The 14005-nt window shown below is 40.6% G+C and overlaps 1 pseudogene; it reads right to left on the bottom strand.

The window, feature by feature from the left end:
• Positions 1-4292: 4292 nt before the first annotated feature.
• On the bottom strand, positions 4293-4741 carry LOC118650619 (annotated as a pseudogene).
• Positions 4742-14005: the final 9264 nt, after the last annotated feature.

The following is a 14005-nucleotide window of genomic DNA, read 5'->3' as shown; positions in this document are numbered from 1 at the left end:
ATCTGACTTTCAAATCTAAGTTTTCTTGTCTGTAAAGTGGGTGATGAGGCTAACCTGAGTGAGGTCTGAAGGAGATGATGTATGTATAATCGTAGACCCCACAAATTAGGTCAAGTGCTTTTAGTTTTCAACTTGCAGACTCCTATTACCAGAACTCTATGAAAATGCTAAAAAAATTCTGAGGTTTCAGAATGCCCAAGAAGAGCAAATATACGCATGGACTGGATAAAGTGGAGGTTTTAAAAATTACTTTTCAGAAATTTTGATCCAGAAAACGGCCTTAGCCTATAAAGCAGCTCTCTCAATGCTTCTAAATAAATGGTGGCTTTTGTTACCAACAGAAGATTACCAACAGGTAATAAGCAGCTAAAGAAAGGTGTCAGTCAAAAGCTGGGAGAGCCCAGAGGGAAACCAATTATTTAGACCTGGAGGAGCCCCTTACAAAAGTCCTTGAAGGGTGATGAAAACATTTCCAGGAAGAGAAGAAGGAAGACTAATGTAATGAGAGGAATTTGCATGATCAAAGGACCCAGGTGTGAGAACTCACTTCACCCAGGGTTAGAGAAGAACAGGCACTGAATTACAGTAAGAATGAAGAAGACCTGGGAAGCTGGACTGGGGAGAAGTTCTTGAATGTCACACTATGGAAAGTGTGCTTGTTTTTGGGAGCCATCAAGAGTTTTTAAAAGGAAAGGAAGTCACCTGGCCTGGGCTTTAGTAAGACAACTTGTGGAGTGCTGCTTGTGGATTAAAGTAAAGAACATAGGCATCAGGGAGACTGCTTCTGAGGTAGCGTGTATAAAGGACCATTCGATTTTCTCTTATACGAATATATTAAAATATACACCAAAATACACCAATATATGAAAACCTTAAGAGAGAAGGGCCAAAAGTTATTTGTCACTAGACCAGCGGTAGAAATAAATCTTTACTGCCTCTAAAGAAGGTTAAACTAAGAAATTGTAGTAGTTAGCAAAACTGCCACAGAGAAATTCAGAGATGCAAAGAAATGCAATTACGCACATATTTCCACCAGAGAACGGAATCTGAACACCGTGGATGAAGTAAGCAAAGAAGCAAACAACTTGTTCAAAGCCTAAGAAGGGTCTTGCTTTTTCACCAAGAGCCAACATATTTTTCTTTGAATTAGCTCTCATATTTCCTTAAAGAGAATTTGATAGTATTGTGGAAAACTTCAACCCAACATGAGTAAACTGGTTAGGTCAAAATGACAAGTCACTGAACTTTTGACCCACACACCCAGAAAAGTGGAGTGGGAAAATGTTTTAGAAGAATCAAGTTTAAATAGAAAATAGCTTTTCGCTTCCCCACCATACACATTTGGCCTTGGAAGAATGGAAGCTTGAGTAACTTCATGTCCATAGTGGTCATTGATTCACCTACATAACCCAAAACCTAATACCATTTCTTCAAGGTCCCTCTCAAGACCCACTTTCTAAGTGGCATGTCCTCTTATTGAATTTCTTTCCCTGTATTATTCATTCTCAGGTATGCATATGGGTAAGTGGTCTAAGTATTTCTCTCAAAGATGGCCTTTTAACTACTTTTTAAATAATTTATGTATACGTAGTTTGTTTCCTCCATACAACTGTAAGCATTTTACTAATGGGAATATTGGGGTATATTCTGTATTTTTTTCCATCAGGCCTAACTGGCATGTAAAAATTAAAAACAACAAACAATAGTAATAATAATAGCTAGGACCTTTAGAATGCCATGCATGTGTTCATCATTGTTTCAAGAGCTGTATGCATATGAACCCATTTAGTCATCACAATTACATGAGGTAGATACTATTATTCTTTTCTAAAATATATTTTTATTGATTTCAAAGAGGAAGGGAGAGGGATAGAGAGATAGAAACATCAATGATGAGAGAGAATCATTGATTGGCTGCCTCCTGCATGCCCCCTACTCGGGATCAAGCCCGCAAGCCAGGCATGTGCCCTTGGCCAGAATCGAACCTGGGACCCTTCAGTCCGCAGGCCGACACTCTATCCACTGAGCAAAACTGGCTAGGGCAGATACTGTTATTCTTATCATTTACACTTGAGGAAACTCAGTCACAGGAAGGTTAATCATCTTAACCACCAGTGAGTGCATGATCCCAGGCAGTCTGACACCAGAGCTGTGCTCCAATGTACCCTTTAATATACTTTTTTCCTTAAATTCAAATTTCAAAAGAAAAACAGACTTGAAAATCAGAGGCTCTAGCTAGAAAATGGAGATAAGATTTGGGGTCAAGTAAGGTTGCCTTTTTTAAAAAAATGAGAAATAAACTTCCATGATCTCTGCAAGATTTTGTGGCTCATCATAGCAAGTGTCATCTTTGACATGGACACCAAAACAAACATGGCATCCCAGGCCTCTACTTCCACTGTCTGTCTTGATGTGCTATCACTTATTGAGATTTGAAAATGAATGTGAGTAAAGAAGATACAGTGGTAGTAAGTAGAAGAAGCCTCCCAGACAGAAGACATTTCTACTCTTTACTAAATAGTGAACTGTTCTCTCACTTTCTGCTTAACTAAAGCTGTGATAGGTATGTGAAAAGAGGGATGAGGAACAGCCTAAATGCCCCAGAGGAGTTTAGAGCAGAGAATAGGGCATCAGTGGGTCTGTCATCATTCTCTGGTACCAAGTTCCCCCATCAACCACTGCAATAAGTACCTGCCTTCATCTGAGTCCTTTAAGCCAGCCCCACTGGAAAGTAGGGCTGAGCTGTGAGTGCCACAGGTACCCTCTGCGCTTTTCCCTGGTCTTTGAGGCTTTGTTTCTATGTAGTCTTCTCTCTGTGTTTGACTTGGGTTTCTCCAATATATAACTTTGCCTTGGCTTCTTTCCAGCTCTTAGGCCTCAGAATATTCTCTTTGCTGGTTCTATTCCTCAGACTTGGTCCACTTGGCCATCTACCTATATTCTCATGAAGGGAAATTTGGCAATAGGTAATATCACATCAGAATACAACTCTGCCCCAACCTGCATCTTTATTCATTCTTATCCTTACCATATCTAACAAATACCATGCAGAAGGCTTATTTTGGGGGTAGGAAGAGTTTATACATCTGAATTCCTGTTTGGTAGGCCTTCAGTAATGACATATGAAATGTGCTATTGGACCTTTGTTCAACTGTTTACAAAGATGGCTACAATTCTGATTCTTGTGTACATGCCTCTTTGTAATGCAACTTTGCCACTCCTCTTATCTATTAATATAAAGAGCCAGGGTTCGTAATGACCAAAGGCTCAACCCAGTGGGCAGGGACTGGTGAGTGGGCTGAATTCCACGAGATTCCTGGTGGCCATCCCTCTCACAATCCAGGATCACTGGCTCCTAACTGGCTCCCCTGCCAGCCTGATCACCCCTAACCACCTCTGCCTGCCAACCTGATCACCCTAACTGACCCCCCCGCCGGCATGGTTGCCCCCAACTGCCCCCCTTCTGGCCTGGTTGCCCCTAACTGCTCCCCCCACCAGCATGGTCACCCCTTACTGCCGCCTGCCAACCTGGTCACCCCCAACAGCCCCCCTCTGCCGGCCTGGTCATCCCTAACTGCCCCCCACCAACCTGGTTGTCTTTTACTGCCCCCCCACCAGCCTGGTCGCCCCCTCACTGGCCCCACTGCCAGCCTAATTGCCCCCAACTGCCCCCCTGCTGGCCTGGTGTCCCCCAACTGCCCCCCACACCGGTTTGGTCGCTGCTCACTGCCCCCCCCCCCCCCCCCCGCCAGCCTGGTCGCCCCACGCAGCCTGCTGCTCAGTCGTTTGGTCGTTCTTCACTAACCCCCCTGCCAGCCTTGTTGCCTGACTCAGCTTGTTCGGTCATCCATTTGGTTGTTTTGGATGTGACGGCCCCTGGCTCTTCATATATAGAGATAGAAGACAGCATCAGGGACAACATAGAACTTCAAAGCCTCAGCCTCCAAAGGCCTTTCAGCTTCTGCTCTCAGGCTCTTGCTGCCCTAAGACCACCACATAAGGAAGCCCAGGCCATCCTCCATGAGGATGAGAGGCCATTCCCAGGCAACAGGTGGAAGCAATCTCCAAATGTGTGAGTGAGGCCCGCCAGCCTCAGCTGTGCTGCCAGATGACTGCAGCCAGACCAGAGACACAGGCAAGAACAGCAAAAGAATTGCCATTTTTTGTATAAAACAAATGAGAGAAATCCAGCCAACACACAACTGTCGCCACATGAAAAGGCACTTTTATCAAACTTTGAGTCTAATAATGTACAAATGTTCCTCGTACATGTCTACATTGTCTGTGCTTTTTCATTTAACTGTTTTTAAGATTCCACATATCCCCATTATTTCTTTTGTCCTAGTTACAGTACAACTCTCTAAGCAATTTCTTCTGCTCTTCTTTCCAACCAGAGAACTGTGGATGTGCAGGATCACCTCACCCCCAGCTATGGCAGCCTTGACAAGAGAATCCAACTCTTCGTCACCATGGATCTCAAGCTGTAAGTGACATGGAGGGACCCACCTTCTTTGAGATCCTTGAGACCATTGCCTGCCACTCCAGCACCTCCACAGTGAAGCACTCCAGGATTGCAACTTGTACAGGCCGCAGTGACACCCACCCTTCTGTGGCTTGTGGTTTGAGTCTTCAAATGTCTATGGCTGTGGCCCATGGGAAACGGTAGCCTGGCCCTCTGTGTACAAGATACTGCGTTAGCCTTGACCCTCCCACTATTCTTACCAGCTTCACTTCCAGCCATGGTCTTAGCCACCCCATCCTTCCGCCTGCCCAGCCGCCCCCTAAAATGTATATACTTGAAGGCAGATATCCCAAAAAGATGCAAAGAAATAACAACCCATGAATACTGGGTTCTTTCTTTCAAACTGACCAATCAGTTATGTCAATCCTCCTCCCCTGAGGAAGAGTGGCTAAGGAAACAGTGAGAAGTCAGAAGATTCCTGTAGGAACATAGAGACTGGGGAGTATGTGTTCCACCTACAACAGGTATCATTTTTATGCTAATGATTTATCATCATAGCTCCAGCTACAGCCTCTTCCCTGAGCTTCAGACTTATATATTTATCTTCCTACTCAGTTTTTCTGCTTGGAAGTTGAATAGGCATTTTAAACTCAATCTGTCTAATAGAGAACTACACGTTTTTCACCATTCTCTTCACTTCTGTATCAGTTTTCTAAGCTTGCTAGGGTAGTAGCCTGTATAATAAAAGGCTAATATGCAAATCAACTGAATGGCGGATGACTGGTCACTATGATGCTCACTGACCACCAAGGGTAGACGCTCAATGCAGGAGCTGCCCCCTGGTGGTCAGTGTTCTCCCATAGGGGTAGCACTGCTCAGCCAGAAGCCAGGCTCATGGCCAGAGAGTGCAAGCAGCAGTGGTGGGAGTCTCTCCCGCCTCCGCGGCAGCACTAAGGATGTCCGACTGTCGGCTTAGGCCTGCTTCCCATAGGGAGCTGGCCTAAGCCATCAGTCTGACATCCCCTGAGGGCTCCTGGACTGCAAGAGGGCAACAAGCCTGGCTGAGGGAGCCCCCTCAAGTGCACAAATTTCATGCACCAGGCCTCTAGTTGCTGTATAATAAAATGCCACAGGCTGGGAGGCTTCAACTACAGAAATTTATTTTCTCACACTTCTGGAAGCTCAGGGTCTCATATCAAAGTGCTAACACAGTTGTTTCTCCCGAGGTTGGTCTCCTGGCTTGCAGATGGCCTCCTTCTCACTGTGTCCTCACCTGCCTTTTCTCTGTGCACATGCATCCAGGCTGTTTCTTCTTACCAGGACACCAGTCATATTGGATGAGAGCCTCATTTAACGTTAATTTAACCTTCATCACCTCCTCAGGACCATTTATCCAAATAGGGTCACACTGGGGGTTAGGGTTTCAACACAGGACAATTCAGTTCTTAACAACTCCTTTCACAATATTCCCCATTTCAGGAAATAGCACCATCACTGACCAATTGCTTAGACTAAAACCTTTGGAATCATTTAGAATTCCTCTTTCCTTCACACCTCACATCCAGCCCATTAGCAAGTTATGTCAGTTTTACGGCTTCCATATCTTACCACCTCTACAGTTTCTGCTACCCTCATATGCCTGCTCTACTGCATGAGCCTCCTAACTGGTTTTCCTGCTTCCCTCCTTGCCCTGCCACAGTCTATTTTCCATACATCTCCTTGAGGCATCTTAAAAAATGTCAGATACTATTTTTTTATTGATTTGAACACTTGATGGCTTTTCATTACACTTAGAATAAAACCCAACTAGAGTTGATGACTCGCCATAATCTATCCCTACCTACCTCTCTGTCCTTATTGCCTATCTGTCTTCCCCATCATTTACTTAACTCTAGGCATCTGGGCTCCTTGATTTTCTTAAAGCAGACAAAGCTTATTTCTGTGTCACAACCATAGCATGTGGAGGTCCTGGTCCTTCTGCCTGGAACTCTGTAGAACTATCCTTCCTTTTTAATTTCATTTATAGTTCTGCTCAAATGTAACTTCCTTAATAGAGCCTTCCCTGACCTCCCTATTTCAAACATATTCCACCCCCATGGCTGTTGATTCCCTTACCCTCCTTTATTTTTCTTCAAAGCAGTTACAACTACCTGAAACTATAAATTTTTATTTGATCACTTGTTTATTGATAATCTTTTAAAAAAATCTTTATTGTTAAAAGTATTACATATGCCCACCTTCCTCCCACCCCCATTGTCTCCTTCTATCCCTCCCTCACCCCCCACCCCAGGCCTCCACCACCCTATTGCCTGTGTCCATGGGTTGTGCACATATGAATACTAGTTCTTTGGTTGATCTCTTCCCACCCACCAACCCACCCCTGCCTTCCCTCTGAGATTCGACAATCTGTTCCATGCTTCTACCAGTATGTCTCTGTATCTATTTTGTTCAATAGTTTATTTTGTTCATTAGATTCCGCATATGAGTGAGATCATGTGATACTTGTCTTCCTCTAACTGGCTTATTTCACTTAGCATAATACTCTCCAGGTCCTTTACAACTAGACTATGAGTTTCATGAAGTTTTTTTGTTCTCTGCTGTACCCCCAGCACTAAATATTATCTTTGGCACAAAATAGACATTCAAAAATATTAGGTGAATGAAAATATTATATGTAATCTAAACCATTCCAATTTAAAATTTTGATGATGACTTTTTTTCTTAAGCCCTCCAGTGACTTCCAACTGCTCTCTGGGTGAAATTCAAGCATTTAGCATGATGTAAAAGGCCTTACCAGCATTCAGTTTCCCCTCTAGTGACTCTCACCATGCAGCTTGAGCTCCAACCTTAATAATCTGTTTGAGGCCTTAGCTGTGTTCATTCACCTTGGAATCCTTGGACTCTAGAAGAGTATCTGGCACAAAATGGCTACAAAGGAGCTACATGAATTGGAAGGAATTGTTATATAAACCAAAGAGTACAAAGATTCTTGATTTTACATTTTACTAGTTGGTTGCTATGATGATAAAATGATGATAATAAAACCAGCCTTACCTAGCTTACAAGCTTATTGGGTTTTTTAAAAGATCAAATTCTTTTCATATTTATAAACTACTTACTATGTGTTTGGTACTATTCCACTGTTCCAGGTACTGGGAATAATACACTAGAGAGTAAAATAGGTAAAAAATGCAGCCTTCCTGGAATTTATGCTCTACTTAAGGTAAGATGTTTAGTTAAACACACACACACACACACACACACACACACACACACACACACACACACTAGAGAGAACTAAATCAAGAAGGTGAAGAGTAGGTAATGCAATGCATATGCACACTTTATATTTGGTGGTCATGGAAGGCCTCACAGTGATGATGACATTTGAACAGACACTTGAAGGGGTTGAGGGGAAGGAGCCACGTGGCCAGCTGGGGGAGAACATTCCAGTCCGAGGGTCAACAAGTGCAAAGGCGCTGAGGCAAGAGCATGTTTAGAGTGCGCAAAGCCATCTTCTGAGCCATGAAGTAAGTTTCAGTAAATTTAAAAAGATTCAATTCATTCAAAATATGCTCTCAGACCACAGTGGAGATAACTTAAAATAAATTCAATAAATAAAGATATATAACAAAAAGCACCTCTGGATAATCCCCAAATATTTGGAAACTAAGCAACACTTCAAAACCACCCATGAATCAAAGAAGAAATAAAAAGGGAACTTAGAAAATATTTTAAACTGAATGAAATTGAAAACACATAATACCGAAATCTCTGAGATGTGGTTGAATTTATAGAACTAAAACACCTATATTAGGGGGGAAAAAGGCTTGAAATTAATTACCTCAGTTTCTACCTTAAGAGACCAGTAAAAAGAAGAGTAAGCCACAAAGTAAGACGGAGAAAGTATATAATAAAGATCAGAGTAGAAGGTAACGAAACAGAAAAATAATTTTAAAAAGTCAATTAGATAAAAAACTTGTTCTTGAGAAAATCAATAAAACTGACCAACCCCTCAAAAGAGAGATCAGAAAAAGAGAAAAGAAACAAACAACCAAAATCAGGAATGAGAGAAGTGACACTATAAATGCTACTAATATCAAAAGTAAAATAAAAAGATGGTATGAACTTCTTGCCAATAAATTAAAAAATGCGATGAGACGTATGATTTTTTAAATAATATGAGCTACTAGAGTTCATTCACGAAGAAATAGATAGAAAATGAATAGACCGGTATCTATTAAGAAGTTAACCCTATTTTTAAAATACAATCTATTCAAAAAGTGGAATGAAAAAAATCATTTTCACAAAGAAAACCCTAGAACCAGATGGTTTCACTGGTGAATTCTGCAAAATATTTAAGCAAGATATGATACATCTTATAAATAAACTCTTCTAAAAAGTTGAAGAGGAGGTAATACTTCCCAACTCATTCTATGAGGCTAGCATTACTGTGATACCAAAACCAGGCAAAGACAGTAATGAAAACTGAAAACCAACATCCCCTTTGAGCACAGATGTAAAAATGCTTAACAAAACTTTAGCAAGTTGAGTGTGGCAGTTTAAAAAGAGGATAAGAGCTCACGACCAAGTGGGGTTTATCCCAGGAGTACATGTTGGAAGAGCAAGGAGGCTGGTGTGGTTAGACTGAGTGAGCTGGGAAAGTAAAATGAGGTCTGAGAAGTAAAGGGAATCAGGCCATGTGTTACAGATCATGTGACTTTATGGTTCTTATTCCCTAAACTAAATGGGGAATACTAATGATGAGAATTTGAGGCCCCTTATTAGGCAGGCAGGAAGAGCTGGGCAGCGGAGAGTGAATATCACAGAGAAAATTGTCACTCTCATTTTAAGGGCTTGGACCTTTAATCTGAGTGAGAAACTTGGGACAACATTACAGGGTTTTGGACACAGGAGTGATAGATCATTTGACTGTGTTTTAACGATGTGTTTTGTTGAAAACATATTTTATTAGAGCATGGTTGGACTCAGAAGGGGCCAAATAATAATATGTAAATCAAAGTATTTTGTAAATTATTAATATTTAATCAGTATTGCAATAACTTAGTCACGTTCTTAGTCACAGGGTACCATTTCTGATGAGCTACTCCTCATGTACTTCTTACAAATAAGAGTCTTCTGATAGAATACATTTTGGTGAAGAGGCGTCTCAGAGAAATGTGAGGATCCCTGCTTGGTTGTGAGCGATCTTGCAATTGAGTTCACCAAAACCATTTATTACATGACCCTGAGTTTTACTTTCAAAACAAAATGTCTTGCTGAATGGTGGGGCCCTAGAATGATACACTATTCCTTAATGTGCTGTGCTAGGTCCTGACTTGACTGTGATGAAGAAAAACACACTATTTAACATTTCCCCAAAGAGCTAGTCTCCCCTGAACCAGCCACCTGCAGTCCCTGCTCTCCTAACCGATGGTATCAGAGACGTCTTGTAGGGTTTAATGCCAAGTGCCAGAGTAAGCCAGAAGCTTCCTCCATCCACCACTGGGCACAACAGGGAAGTAAGTTCTCAGGGCCTGAACATATTGAAAATGATGTTTACCTACAATGGCCAGAGATAGCTTAAAAACTTTCAGGTAGTGAGGAACCAGAAAGACTGAGAAAGAAGAGCCAAAGCTATAACCAGGTAAATGAAGTCAAGGATCAAAGCCAAGATGAAAAGCCTCAGAGGCTAACAAGCTCATGTCCAGGAGGGTTGGACTCAGGATTGTGTTTATGGACAAGGTTATGGATACGAAATACACAATATTGTTTTCTTTTACAAAGCATTTGGAATAGGCTTGGGGCTGGGGTGGCCATTCGTACTGAGTGGTTTAAAAGTGTACAAAATCCAACATATGCCTAATTCAATGTTCTAGATCATAACTTAATTTGTTATTAGCACTCCTAAAAAAAACACACAATACAACAGTGAGAGTATCTGGTTCCTTTGCAGGTGGACAGGGAAGATTTTTTGGGGAGGGAGTAACTACCGTGCAGAGAACTGTCAACCTCATCCAAACAGCAAGTCAATAGTGCTGACATGTAAACGTTTTTCACAGGTAGATGCTGCAGTTTCTGTTTAGCACCCAGGCCTTCCACCTGGGAAAGTCCAGCTTGGCGGTGACCTTTCATTCCAGCTCACGACGTTACCTATTGGCTGCCGTGTGCTTTAGACTGATGTTTTCTACAGCTGAGCTTTATTTGGAAAACAAGAGTGATGAGCCAGCGAATCCACACATGTCATAGTGAAATTGTGGGAGGAAATTACTGCCTACAAAACACATTGACACACACACACATGCACGCACACAATCCGTTTTTAGTATTTTTTAGTTTCATCAAGTTTTATTGAATAGCTTCAGAATGCTTGAAGCATATAAAAAATTAATAGTTTTCCTACAGAAATGTTTGTGAAATGGAAATCTTTCCTTTTACTGACTTATACATACAGCCACCAAACACGTACTGAAGTCAATCCTCAAGACTTAGCACTCAGACAGTTTATACCAATGAAAAACCTAGGTCCCTACATTCAAGGACTCCAATTTAGTGACAGATAAGAGGCGTGTGCTAGTAGCTGCAATTCACAGAGACAAGCTGATTTGAGGAGTATAAACACAGTACTCGGGGGTAAAGAGAAAGAAGTGACTAACTGCCAGGGATTTTTGCAGATTGAGAGAATGTTACCCATGCCCTGGATTTGGGCAGATTGGAAACAATTTATGAAGGGGAGAAGCAGAAAGAGGGACATTGCAGGCAGAAGGAATAAAGTCTGGAGAGCACAATAAACCTTGTGCGCCATATTGAAGAAGTCTTCTGCCTTCTGCTGCTGCTAATATCTGGCACCTACTGGTGATGAATTTCAGCCTGTTTCTTTGTAGTGAGAATGATATGACCATTTTATCCTTACTATGAAATTGTGATGGTGATAATAATGATGACAAGTAGGATCTTGCTATGGAACTTGTGGTTCTGTGAAGAGTAATTTGCTATAGTAACCAACCTGTTTTCCATCCTAAATCCTCAGTGTAACTCTGAGTAGCACTATCATATATCATGGCTAGTTGCTGAGCCTGAAAAATTTTTTAAAAAGGATTTTTTTCTTTGACTATTATAAAGATATCAGTTCTTCTGACATAAATTTATGTATTCAAAATAATTCCACTCAAAACAAAATTTCACACACACACACACACACACACACACACGACTAAATTGTTCTAAAATAAATCAGGAATGTAACAGAGATGAGAAAATAAAGAAAACAAGAACAAAAACTGAGATTGAATTAATCTTACCAGATGTAACCTATTATAATATGTTCTAAAGCCTCTGAAATAAAAACAATGTCTTCTTGGGCTAAAAATAAACAGAACGTGTAGTCCAGAACCAGAATGTATTATATACAGCACTACAGTGTTCAATAAAGGAGTCACCCTTAGTCAAAGGGAAAGTGAAGTTTCATCAATAAGTGCTGTCTGAGTGATCAGTTAGCAATTTGGAAAAAATCTACTTAGAACCTTATTTCATTTTTCACACCAAAATAAATTTCAGATAAATTAAGAAAGTAAACATACAAAACAAACAGCAGAAAATAGAATGTCTAGAAGCAAGAGTATTTACTAAGCTTAGAAATGATAAAAGATATGAGGAGAAAATTAAATTAAATTAAAGATTACACGACATGAAAATATAAAGCGTCAATGCATGAACACTGAAAATCATGATTCTATTAATCATGATTCCACAATTAGTATTAAATTATGGAAATGCCTGCAGAAAATACTAAAAACATTAATATTTTTACTATATTATGCGTTTGTATTACTTGACCAAAAACTCCACAGGAAAAAACAAACACAGGGGAAATACAAATAAATACAAAACTAGCTAAATACAAAGGAAGAATTAAAAACAACTGTATGTATTGATTATAACTAATCAACAATCATACACAGCACATTACTTATTAAATATGTAAGCACAAAATAAAACAATACTGAGACAGTATTGCTTTGCTGATGCTAATAGTATTTCAGTGCAAATGCAAAGATGATACAATGGAGATCTTTGTGTTTGAATAATGGGGCCGTGATTACTTTTCTGGTCTGGATTTTTTAAATGTCTTTAATGATAACTTATTTTTATAATTGATAGAAAAAGTGACAACACATCTATAGCAATTAAGAAAAATATCTTTCCCAGATTGCGGTAAGTTTAAATCCTGTACGCTGGGCCAACAGGCATCAGAACTCCCACTGCCTGTTGTGAAGAGTCTGCTTGAGCAACAGCATCTCTGTGAGGAAGGGTGATTTCCATCCATAGGGATCTGCTGAGGCAGCAGAGCAGAGCAGAGCAATACCCGTGGTCCATCAGTTTGAAATGCTTACTAACAAAACAGGTGTTGTTACACAGCCATCATGAGTCAAAGCCAGAATTATTTTTTATAGCAAAGACCAAACAAACAACTGAAACGTGTATTTTCAGCAGAGATGAGACGTATGCTGCAGAATTCTAGGCAATGCAACTGAAGAAACAGTGTGACTGAATTACTAGGAACTTTGCCTGGAGGGGGATCAGGTGTGTGACATGTGCTTCAGAAAAAAAAAATCATCTATTTCTCTTTTCTTTAAAGAAGAAGTTCATAGAGGCATTTGAGTTTATTTCAAAATAGTTTTAAATACTTATAAAATAACTCTATCTCTATATAATTTGTTGGTGATGGAAGTGATGGGTGTGTTATGGGGGTGATTCCTGACAGCTCTCTGAAATCTACGTGAATAGATGGATAGAATGATGAATGGTAAATACAACATGCGGATGGGACAAAGGCCGAGAAGTGCAGCAGAGGGGTTAGGGGAAGAGAAGTGTCATGAAGTCAATTCCACATGCTAGTTAATTCCTTGGACAAAAAAGTATTGTTTCCCTTTGTTCTTCTGGCTTACACAAAACATATAAAAAATAAAATCAAGGTCTTTACCATGAAATTCGTTTACAAAATTGAGCCAGCTACACTGAATAAATTTACATCTCTCTAAAAAATCTTTTTGGAGACTACCGTGTTGTGAAGATGTATGTAGAATCTATGACCATCAAGTTCCGGTCATTAAAATTTGTAAAATAAGTGGAGAATGAGTAGTATTGGGATGGGTGAAGCTGGCCTCCAGGTACCTAATCTGACTACTCAAATCAGCTCTGTAAGATTGAAACCCACCTACCTTTCCCAGCTCCTGTCCACCTGGTAGGATACATACAGGACTCTCAAGGCTGTGGATCCTTATGCATCCACTGCTCATTTGTTCCATGGGAGTTTCCATTTCATGAGTTTGGTGGTCATGTTGTGCTGGACAGAGTGAGAGCAGGAGGGCTGAGCCACATAAGTACTCATGTATTGTTTTCCTTCCCTCCCTCCCTTGGAGGTTGGAAAGGGGCTTTAGGAGTGGTGAAATAAAAAATAAGGGTGAAACTCATTTAAACTTCATTATACGAGGGTTTTTCATTTGCTATAGCCTTTCTGTATTTAACTCAGGGTTAAAAGAA

This window comes from Myotis myotis, unplaced genomic scaffold (genome assembly GCF_014108235.1).
Source record: "Myotis myotis isolate mMyoMyo1 unplaced genomic scaffold, mMyoMyo1.p scaffold_m19_p_3, whole genome shotgun sequence".
NCBI lineage: Eukaryota > Metazoa > Chordata > Mammalia > Chiroptera > Vespertilionidae > Myotis > Myotis myotis.
The sequence above is the reverse complement of the archived record's forward strand: the minus strand, read 5'-3'. Positions and strand labels throughout refer to the sequence as shown.